General features: G+C 39.1%; 1 protein-coding gene and 1 non-coding gene across 4 annotated transcripts in view; one reads left to right on the top strand and one right to left on the bottom strand.

The window, feature by feature from the left end:
- The window catches only part of LOC106932922 (semaphorin-6C-like), a 163,696-nt gene that overhangs the window by 112,191 nt on the left and 39,332 nt on the right, over positions 1-12,173 (bottom strand). The window lies entirely within an intron of this gene.
- Positions 1,549-1,621, top strand: trnav-cac (transfer RNA valine (anticodon CAC)). Its single transcript has one exon. It is a non-coding gene; the product is annotated as a tRNA-Val (tRNA).

Below are 12,173 nucleotides of genomic sequence, written 5' to 3'. Positions count from 1 at the left end.
CTTCCTCCTGGTTCCCATCTGCAGAAAAATCAGCACTAATTCATCAGTCAGTTGGATCTGTCTGATCCAAACAGATCAACTGAACTCTGAATGTTTTACCCTGCGCGGTCCGGTGTGCGCTTTTACCAGGATTTTTTTTTTTTTTTTGCGTGGTTTCGCTTCTCCGAAACGGACAGATGTCCTCCAGAACGCCGCTCTCCTGGGTAACGTGAACCCAGAAGGCTCCATTTGTTAAATCCGCTGGATGAGTTACTTCCAGCGGTTTCTAATTCTTCGCAGCGGCGGAGCCGCGTCTGCAGTGGTTGAGCTGCGGACTGCACATGTTACAGTCTAATTAACTTTTGCATCGTCATTTATTTCCTCAAGATAAACTACCGGCTCCTCAAATGGATTAACACAATGCTGCATTCTCTTTAGTTTTCTCTGGTCTGTAATGGAGACTTGAATTTAACGTGCCATTTCAACCAAAGGTTTGTAATGCGCTTCCTAACCATTTTTTATTTGCAAGTATTTAGCCAAGACTGTAGAACCATTTGTCTCTGATAATGACATCTTCAATACATTTTTTGATCCCAGGCTTAGTTTATGGACTGTACAAACAGAAACAGTTACCATTATACATTTTGAACTGTTGATTTTATTTTTGAACCATTTTTAATTTTGAAGTGTTGATTTTGTTTTTGAACCCTTATTTATTGTAAAGTGTTGATTTTATTTTTGAAACCTTATTTATTGTGAAGTGGTGATTTTATTTTTGAACCCTTATTTATTGTAAAGTGGTGATTTTATTTTTGTACCCTTGTTGATGTTATTATTGAAACCTTATTTATATTGAAGTGTTGATTTTATTTTTGAACCCTTATTTATTTTGAAATGTTGATTGTCTGAAGGACCTTGCACACGAATTGCCCCATACGGGGTTTGAACCGACGACCTCAGCATTACCAGCACGGTGCTCTAACCTGCTGAGCTAACTCACCTACCTTACAAACTGTTGAGTTTCCATGGATTTAAGAAGAACTGACATGATCTTACCACAATGAAGATTTGATAAAAGTGCTTATATTCTAATGTTTTTCAAAACAACATGCATCTTTTATTTCCCAGAGATTTTGTATTTTTAAGTGTTGATTGTATATTTGAACCATTATTTATTTTGAAGTGTTGATATTATTTTTAAACCATTTTTAATTTTCAAGTGTTGATTGTATTTCAGAGATATTTTTTATTTTAATGTGTTAATTTTCTTTTTGAACCATCTTTTTTTTGTAAGTATTGATTTTATTTTATAGTCATTTAGCCAAGTCTCTGCAGAACCATTTGTATCTGCTAATGACATCTTCAATACAATTTTTTGATCCCAGGCTTAGTTTATGGACTGTAATGTGAAATTAGGCACAAGTATAAGTCTGACAGTTTGTTCACCAAGTTACTGTGCTCTCTGAGAGGATCTGTGGTAGAAGTATTTGACATTGTTCCATGCCCATCGTTGACATTAGTCTCTAACAAAATGTGGATCATCTACCAGGAACACTGCAAAGAGCATGAGTTTCTGTAGTGTAGTGGTTATCACGTTTGCTTCACACGCAAAAGGTCTCTGGTTCGAAACCAGACAGAAACAGATTTTGCATGTTCTATACATCATAGTTGTTTACTAAAGGTCAACAAGATTCTGTGGTGTCATGGTCTGTACTCTGAATCCAGGCATCTGAGTGCAAGCCTCAGTTGAAATTTTCATGCGTTGCATCTCACATCATCAACTTTGGAACCTCAAACTGAAACAAAGCAGAGAAGTTCAGTTCCTGTAGTGTAGTGGTTATCACGTTTGCTTTACACGCAAAAGGTCTCTGGTTCAAAACCAGACAGAAATGGTTTTTGTAGGTTATGCATCTCTTGGGGTGCAGTGAGGCAACAAGAGCCTTCCTCTTTGGTGATGGTTCATTTGCCAATCGACTTCAATGTAGGCTTCTTTGAAATCGAAGCTTCAATTACCAATTGGCAGTTCTATGGTGTAATGCACATGTGTCAAACTCAAGGCCCGCGGGCCACATGTGGCCCCCCAGCATTTTATAGGCCAATGATTGACTTAAAATAGGTTTTGAGCACGAATTGACTACAAACTACATCTCCCACAATGCATTCCGATTGTTACCAGTCAACATTACGGCCTCTCGCCACTAGAGAGCAGCAGAGTCAAGCTGCTTATTGATTTTCCCAGCGAATAAAACTGAGACATCGACAAGCTAACATGAAAACGTCCAAGAAAAGAAAAATCGATTTACAAGTAAGACTGTGAATGAAGATGTGTGTGAGTTGGTGTCAGGGCGGCAGGTCGCGCTAGACTTTTTGTTATCCTTATCTTGACCGACAACATAAAAAATAAAAAAAAAATCGGTCCTGTACTATTTTTATCCGTGAAATTACAATCATATTAACATCGGCTATTTAGTCGCATTTAATGCGGTTTAGTTAATATTCACCGTGAATCCAGATCCCATCACAGATTAAGCAGATAAATGTATCTACAATTTTCTCCGTAGTGGCAAAAACCACCCCAATAACTTAATTAAATAAAGCAACTTCATTTAAATTAGCATCGCTTCACCCGCTGGGGTCTGAACAACTTCCTCCTGGTCCCCATCTGCAGAAAAATCTGCACTAATTCATCAGTCAGTTGGATCTGTCTGATCCAAACAGATCAACCGAACTATGTGTTTTACCCTGTGCGGTCCGGTGTGCGCTTTTACCAGGATTTTATTTTCATTTTATTTTTTTTTATTTTTTTTGCGTGGTTTCGCTTCTCCGAAACGGACAGATGTTACGTCTGCAGCTCCTCCAGAGCGCCGCTCTCCTGGGTAACGTGAACCCAGAAGGCTCCATTTCTTAAATCCGCTGGATGAGTTACTCCCAGCGGTTTCTAATTCTTCGCAGTCCGCAGTGGTTGAGCAGCGGACTGCGCATGTTACAGTCTAATTAACTTTTGCATCGTCATTTATTTCCTCAAGATAAACTACCGGCTCCTCAAATGGATTAACACAACGCTGCATTCTCTTTAGTTTTCTCTGGTCTGTAATGGAGGCTTGAATTTAACGCGCCATTTCAACCAAAGGTTTGTAATGCGCTTCCTAACCAGACGCTAGCGTCCGGTCCATAACTCTTCAACACGCCGTCAGCTCCCGGTCAGAAAGACGCATTTAGTTCAGAGACCATGAGATGATATTCAGAAAGGATTTTTTTTAATTAATTGATTTCAGTTGCCTCAGACTAAATCTGTGACTTATTTTTATTATTTGCTTGCTTACCTTTAAACACCGATTTAAATATTGTAATTTTTAAACTGAGCAGTAATTTTACATCCATGGAAACTCAAATGTAATATTTTAAACTTCAATACATAAAATCAGTTATTTAACAATATGAGGTGGTATTTAATGTATTTTTAACATTGTATTTTCATACATTTATGCTAATGGTGCCCAAGTCTAGTTTTCCAGAGCTACCATCTGCAGCTTTAGATACATTCCTTCTCTAACACACCTGGACCATTGACTCATTATAAGCCTCTAACTGAATGAGTGAAGTCAACCTTTTGTCTGGGGTGTTTTAGCAGGGATGCCCTCCTGATTTGTACCGTCAATGTGGCCCGTTGAGGGGGGCCAATATGCTGAAGTGGCCCTCGGAGAAATTGAGTTTGACACCCCTGATCTAAATCATCTCACCACCATATTCAGCAGACAAAATGTGTTCATATGCTGCGTTTGGTTTTGTCCAAATAAGGAAGGCACTGTGTGAAAAAGCCAAGCATCTCCAGTTTGGTCTCAACTGTTCAAAGGACAAAGGTTTGGAAAACTGCATCCGAATATCCACAAAACATTGCTATATTCAAGATAAAACGTATCGTCCGTTTCCAACTGTGGTGTCACGAACTTTGACCTCAACAGTTTCAGATGGAGCTCTAGGATTTCTGGGATCCATTTCCCCGATTGTCCTGGAGGTCAGTTTGATGGGATTTGTCATCTTAAAAATGTTCCACTTGTGACTAATCTCTGTTAAAAACGACTTCCAACAAATATTTGTTGAAGAACTTCAAACATGCTCCCAAAAGTCAAAGGTGATTAAATCTCAGATGACCTTGGAAAAGATCGACTAACATTCAGATGTTTTGATTCTGACGCAGACCAGAAACCCCTCATTGCCATCCCCAACCAGTCGTCTCCCTCATATGGAGATCCCCCTCTGTGAACCACATTCCAGCTGACTAATAATCAGTCTTCTGAAGTGGCAATAAAAGAAAATATCCCCCTGAGGAAGAATCCCTTATGGCTCTTGCTATTGAATTTTGCTTCAAATGAAGCTGCTGCCAATCATCAACTAGCTCCCAAATGCACTTGAAGAAGAAAAGGTAGAGATTCCTAATGCTTAGCTAAACCCCTGCTTGCTTGCTATTGAGCCTTTAAGGGATAAATATTAGGAATTAGGCAGGAAATGCTGCCTGGAAACCTTTCAGAGAGCTGAGACTGGGAGGCGAACGGCCGCTGAAGCATAAACTTTGACAGAGTCGGTATGAGCCCTGCATAAAAAAATAAATCACTTGACTTTTAATGAGACTTTATGGCCAGGGGAGAAAACACACCGACAGAAAGAGGGGTTGATGGACGGAGCTGTTGTTTTCCAGGAAGATGGCTGGAAAACAAAGGAGGAGGATAGAGGGGAAAATGGAGGGGCTGATTGGGAGAGGAGGGGGACAGGATGCCAGAGGGGCCACTTAAGCTAATTAATGGATCATTGTGCACATTCAGCGAGCGTGCACGTTGTGTTTTAAGGGGGCTTAAGTCTTCCTCCATTAGACAAATGAGAGGGTAGGAGGGAGGCTTCAAGTAGAAGTCTAATGGGCAGCAACACGCACACACTAACGGCTACATAAAGTAATCAGTCTCCTGGACTAATCAGGATTTTTTAATGAACATGCAATCTCTCACTCCGAGGCTACAAAACGCACTGATTGAATTAGAGCATGGCTCGAACCACAGCCGTGGGGTAAAGCAGCAGCAGGGGTGACAGGGGGAGAAGAGGGATGTGTTTTTTTAGGGGGAAGGAGGGGAGGAAGGTGCACAGGAAGCTGAGCAGGTGATTTAGTTTGAGTGAAAGTGAGCCCAGAGCCCCAGTCGGTCCCCTCCCCTGTGTCGCACCTCGTCACTCAGATATTTATGCATCGGTTTTAACCCTTAACTGACGGCAACAGATTTACAAACTGACCCATCTACTTAAATTTCAGCAATACTGCATCAGCCGTTATGTTTTTTAGCTAAATATCCATCAAGTGGTAGCAGGGTGCTGGATTCACAGTCCCACATACAATACTTTTCACTCCCAACATGTGCTTCTCATGGTATGTGTCAAGTTATTTCTGGTGCTTTGGCTCTTAACCACTTCTTATATCATGCCAAGTTGAAGAGCAAGTCTGGCTGCTGCTCCCCTCTCTGCAGGCAGTCTGTAAGCCTCTATGATATGTTTTTAGAAATAATAATCAGATTCATTCTGGTAGATTAGAGCTCCTCGTGGCTCCATAAATACCCCAGCTCACCCCACACTGGCTGTCGACCACCTCATCAGTGACTCAAAGAAATCTCAACATTTCTTCTTTTTTTTCCCCCCATTCAGTCCGAGGCGACAGATTAAACAGATTGAGCTCACAGCAGATCTCTGGGTTAATTTCCATTTGATTTAAATATTCACTCCCCTCTTTGAGGAACCGGAGCCCGACTGATATCTGAATCCGATCTGAAATGGCTCCTTCGAATCTCTGAGCACACTGCTGCCTGGAGAAAGGAAGATTTTTAAACGTACTCAATCATACGCTTATAAAAATATGGAAGACTGAGAATATTGCCGGTTTCCTGACAGGCAGAGACCACTTTGAAATCTCAAACCCTAAAGTGAGATAAATGGAAGATGCTTTTCTTTATACTGAAGAAAGACTAAAATGTAATCCTGTGTCATGTTGCTTAGCTCCTTTTTTTTTTTCCACAGCAAAGTAGCACAGAGCTTATTTAGAAAACCACAGTGAAATAAAATGTGTCGGCTACAACCACGGTAAAATCTGCACCAGCACATACAGATCTGCATTTGAGCAGATATGAAGCTCAAGTTGTTGAAACAATTAACATGAAAATTTGTTTTGTGACAGTCGCACTGAAGCCAAATTATTCAAATTTCATGCAAGTAAATGAATGACTAAATTTATAAGATGCTACATTATACACGAAAAAATTTTTTGGTCATCAAGACTAAATAAGGAAAATAAATAAAAAATAAAACAAAAACTCGCTGATCTAGAATTACATCACTTAACAGTCGCTATTCAAAACGAGAAATTCTTCCTCCATGTACTAGTCTGATATTTCTAATAAAAACTTCATGTTTAAAAGATTTAACTTCATTTTTTATACATTGTGTATTCTGGTAATTCGGTTGTTTTAATTCTGATTTCGATACAGTGGTTCATACTTTTTATTTTTCTCTCATCTGGAGTTCTGTCTGGTAAAACAGAGGAAACTAATAATTCTAGATCTCCTGGTCAAACATTAACCCGTCTAATTCATCCATTAGCTTCAGAGTGACCCATGGCTCTACTTTAGAGTCCTCTCTCTTTTCAACCGACTTCATACCAAAGAGATAAAAAAATAAAAAACGTACGTATGCATTTTAAGTTCTATACTGTTGATTTACACATCTGCTTCTCCATTCCCGATATCGGATGCGTTTATTAGCTCAGTTAATGTTACCATCTAAGGTAACATTGACTGAGGAAGTGATCCATGGTTTGGATCAGTCCGTCATTTATTCCCTGCAAGTTCTCCAAAATTCAGCCGCTTGCCTTCTGAAAGCCAAGTGACATAAACGCCTTATGCTGGTTTTAGCCTCTTTGCTTCGGATGGTTTTCAGAGTCTTCATGGACTGGCATCGGATTATTTTAGCGATCTATTAATCAGTCACATGCCCATCAAAGTGTTGGAAATGTCACACCAGCTACTTTTATAAATTCCTAATGGGGGATTTTCATTCCTGGCCCTTAAGGTCTGGAACAATCTGCTGTTTCAAGTTAAATCTACCAGGACTACAATGTCTTTAATATAACTTTAAATCCTCCCTCTCTGCAACAGGCATTTTGCACATACTGGTTTCTATTTTTTTACTTTTTTATTTAGCATTCCTATTCATTCATTTATTGATTTTATGTATCTTTTTTCTTTTATTAGACTCCTATATTGTGCTAAATTTGCCCGTAGAGAACTTTGGTGTAGCTGCCGTTTTTAAATGTGCTCCATAAATGACATCGAACGATGCACAATTGGCTGGTTTACAATTAAACCAACCCGGAGCAAGAATAAAAAAAGCTATAACGATGCCGTAAAAATCCCCCATAAAGAGAAGTGTGAACATCTCCTCTGAGCCCTCTCTGCCCTTGTTTGACAAAATGAGAACACTGAAACATACTAGACCCTCCATGTTGAATTTCACCTTCAAATAATGATATTTTTCTTCTTCGCCTTCCTCCCATGTGTAGCATGTCTCACTTTCACAGTCAGTCTCTCCTTAGTGTTGGTTTTCTGGGTCAAACAGGAAACAGTGGCTCTTTCAAATTTGGGACACTGTCCAAATTAAAAAAAAAAAAAAGATGAAACTATCCAATGTGGGTCAACAACCAGATCCAATGACCAACCGGATGAATAATATCCAAAACATCCATGGTGTTTTCTTCTCAGACATAGAAACAGTAGACATGATATACTGTCTTGTTTTGAGCTGCTTGGGAAATAAGGTCACAGACTAAGATAACTTTCAGGGTGAGAAAAGGGCAAGTTGGGACTAACGAAGACAAAAACATCTCAATCAGGACAAAGCGGTTTCTGTCAGCCTATAAAAAACAGCCAACTGTCAACCAAGCTAATAAGTTTGTTTTTGGAACCATTTAAGTGTGATTATTAACTTAAAATCTATCAGCATCTAGATTTCCTGAATCTACTTCAGTGTTTGGACTCGTGGAAAACCTGGGTCACTTTCTGATCAAATGTTTTCCAACTTTATTCTGACATTTCCATACATTTAAGTGAATGATAAGATTATACAATTAAACAAAGCTGGAGCAACAAGTTCATTGACACAAACACCATAGGAAGGCTTTAGCTGTTTGAATCCAGATTCAGATCGGTCTAGTGCAAAGCTCTAGAAAACCCAGAAACTAGATCTGGAGAACATTTCGCATTAGTTGAATGCGCTCCAGATGCAAGTTGGAACAGCAGAGGGATTTGCCGAATCTGCTCAGGCCAACAAAACTGGCAACACAACCAAGTAAGATCAAATTTTTAACATTTGTTTTCTTAATATTTGCAAAAGAACTCCGTATATTTGACTACAGCTGAGCCTTAGTATAAAATCCTAAGCGAATTTGTAAATAAAAATTATCCAAATTTCTCCTTATGCACACTGAAAACAATCTTTTGTTATGTTCAAATATGATATGCGTTATATAAACCTTTTATATTTTGTAAGCTCGGTGTAGCCATAACAGATTTTGAGCTCTGGGCGGCTCAGAGACAAAAACCGAACTTTACTTTAAACTGTTTAGTTTTAAATATTTCAATAAAGTCTAAACTGCAACTGAATTCAAGTTATTAAAGTGATGGCTAAATGACGTTTCTCACTCAAGAAACCTTTTTTCCAGGTATTCTCTCTGGAAGTTTGTCGTCATTCATGTGTGTTTTTGTTTATATAAAAGCAACCATGTTACTGTGAAGCTATGAATCCTGGCCTGTAAATAAAGAAACCCAACAACTCGGTACCAGCTCAGCTAATGCAGCTTCTATTACGGCAATTCCACATAAATCTTGAAGAGGCCATTTTAAAAGCATTAGCAACAAAGAGCAGAGTCAACAGACATACATTAGAGCTGTGCAGGAAACATTCAGAGTCGTACATCACAGGCGCTGGTGGGGAGGGGTCAGAGGGCATTAGAGCGTTTCTCAACAGGGGGGATTAGAGACATGAGGGAAACGAGGCAGGAGGAGGTCGAATCTTATTGTGTTAATCTTAAGACAGACGTGAGGCCCCACCCAAGGTCACACACACACCAACACACACACTTGGACAAGAAGATTAACCCTTTCAGCCATTTAAAGTCGAGGAAACGGAGACAAGTCAGAGAAACAATCCGAGACGGAGATTCCATCATCATCCTCACATGACCTCATCCGGACCGAGGGGAAGTCGGGAATATCAGAAACTTACTAGTGAAAAACATAATGTACAAAACTAAATATGGCCCAAACTCAATTTGAGGCAAAATCTAAAACTTATCCATATGCAGCACATGACCAAATTTTTAATGCAAACAAATATTGTTTATGACTAATTAGAAAAGCATGTTGTAATGGGGAAAAAAGCATAAAATACAAACACCAAAAACGTATTTTAGCATTTAAAGTCCACCATATGCGACATAACCAGTTTCATTATAGTAACCTGTTTAATTCAGATTTACTAATAAAGTGTTTTAATGTGACCACAGAAGGAAGCATTGCCCTTATTCTGGATGCTGCTGCAGCCGGGTTAACGGTGTGATTACACATGGCTGCTCCCTGGAGTCGGACTAACAGGAAGGTTTTTCAGCTACTTGACAGCAGAGAAGCAACACGAGGTGGGGGATACTGGGCCCAGTCATCTAAATCAGCTCTTGGGTTAATGTCGAGGTGCTGAGACATGTTTTTGTTTCCGCAGCATTTCCGTTTACAGACACAATTTCCACAGTGCTGCACGCTCGAGCCAACCCTGGGGTTTGGACTTTTCCGCACTAAAAAAAGACGACAGCTGGAATGTTACACCACTCTGACTTCAAGATTGCTGCTGGTTTAACATGTTTCTGCTGTGTGTGTGATTCACTGTGCATTGGGGCGACTCAGGCCTTCACCAGGACAGAGATCAGATAATCCCTCCTGCCCTTAATCCCTGATCGGGAAGAGGAACAGTTGGGAAACAGAGGGGGGCCCCAACATGCTTCAAATGTTTGGGGTGAATAATCTCCAGCCAAAAATGTCTAAAGAGTGTTTACAAAAGTACTAAAAGCGTGGGTTTATTTTTTATTAATTTATAACTGCTGCCGTTTGTCTTTCAAATATACAGAACGTTCTAGTAAAACTAAAGTTTCAGTTTTAAAAGCTACATCAAGTTTGCGGTATGAGTTCTGTTGCATCAGGGACCTTCAGCAGTGAAGTCTCGTAGCGAGGTTATAAGTCGTCAACCAGCATATTTTTACTTCAAAAACAGATTTTGACATATTGAACTTTATCAGTGACGTCGCCTTGTTCAACTCACTGCAGCGCATCAAGTAGCTGCAATGTAAACAGCTGATTACAGTTCATTATGTTCTTATTCTGTACACCATTACATAGAGACATAAATAGTTTGTCTTTTTTAGCACATACAAGTTAGATAGAGAAATTGTTCAAAATCTCTGTGAAAATGATCCTACTGCAAAATGAAGGGTTAAAATAGAAGAGCAGCCATATGTTCTTCCTGGGATTCGGTCCATCTGGTCAAAGCTGCCAGATCGGTTCATTTCAGGAGTGTAACAACATTTAACTGACGAGAAGATCTTTGGTTTGTCAGAACAGGATAAGAGCTTGGCAATATCGTTTTTAAGAGTTGTGGTAAAGATTTAATGAACTACAAAGTGCATCTTCACAAAAACTTGATTTGTTTAATTACCGCTTTCTAGTTCTTGTCTAATGTGGCTCCAATGCCAACAGAAACCTTAAAAAAATCTTACCACCTCTGTATTTTAACAAAATGAAGCCTACATAAATCTCAAACTGTTTCAAAGTTAAAATATTTTAGGTTTTAAACCTAGAGCTGATCAAACCTACTCAAGACTCAACAGAACTTTAACATACGAGATGAAAAGTTCAGTTTCATTAAACGCCAACGGTTAGAAAGCTGAGAGTAAAGAGATTTCATGATCAGTTAAAGAGCAACTTCCGTCCAAGTTTCAAAATAAAAGTCACAAACATGGATGCTAATAACTGCTTATGCTCATTTTCAAACGATTATATGCCAACAACAACTTCACAGACTTTTCCAACAAAGAGTTAATTTTGAGAAACGCCGAGACGTTTCACATAATCACTTCGAGTGGCGTCAAAACTGACTGGCTTCTAATATCCACACTAATCAGCAAAGAGGGAGTTTCAATAACTTAAAAGCTGGTTACTATTAATTCCCCCACTACATTCAATCAATACTCTACTTTTAATTACTTTGAATGATTTTTAATCACTAATGATGCAAGTTTTCTTTTAAAATTCAGGCTCATTTCCCATTAACGCCAACTTTTACCAAAAGAAAAAGCTTCTCAAGCAGCTCGTAGGAGTTGGTGTGAAACTGATTTCATTAGTAATTTTAGGGGTGTTTGTTGATACTTGGCCTCGCAGAAAAAGGTGCTGGTTGGCATCTGATTCGCCATCTTAGCGAGGCGGGACAGGAGGAGAAGCAGGAGGAAACGAACCGAAGCAGCATTTGGTATTTTGGTTTGGTTGAGTGTTTTTATTTGGCAGCACAGAAAGTGAAGCTCGACTGTCAATAAAACCAACATTTGGCAAGTTGTGTCTGTTGTGCTGGAGCCAAGAGGGTCAGCCAGAAAATCTGGAAAGCTTTTATTTTCACAACCAAAACACCTCTTGAGTTGTAGAGATATGAAACTGAAAGGGTTATTTAGGCAAGTATCTGATTATTTTCCTATTTAGCTTTAAAAACGCATAGCTCCAGTCAATTTCATTTTAACTTTTTTTTTATTGAAGTTTTTTGTTTAAAGCCAATTTCCAGGATTTTTTTGTTTTTCTTTTCCAATACAGTTCTGTCAACGAACCATGACCTCAATTCCTTTATATTTATAAACTTCTTACCTTAAAATATAATTTCCCTTCAGTAAATTCACAGTAAGTCAGGTCATATTACAGCACATGAAATGCACGAAAAAAAAGGAAGTGAAGATCTTTGTTCTGACTATATGTAAAACTAATAACCTGCTCACAAGATCAAGCGATGAAAGAAAAAAGTTGTGTGGTGTCGTATCAGTTCTAGCCTTTTCTGCTGTCACTCGCATAAAAAAAAGACGAAAA

This window comes from Poecilia mexicana, unplaced genomic scaffold (genome assembly GCF_051168715.1).
Source record: "Poecilia mexicana isolate PSO_F unplaced genomic scaffold, ASM5116871v1 scaffold_11, whole genome shotgun sequence".
NCBI classification, from domain to species: Eukaryota; Metazoa; Chordata; class Actinopteri; order Cyprinodontiformes; family Poeciliidae; genus Poecilia; species Poecilia mexicana.
Note: the sequence above shows the minus strand (reverse complement) of the source record. Positions and strands in the feature narration are given on the sequence as shown.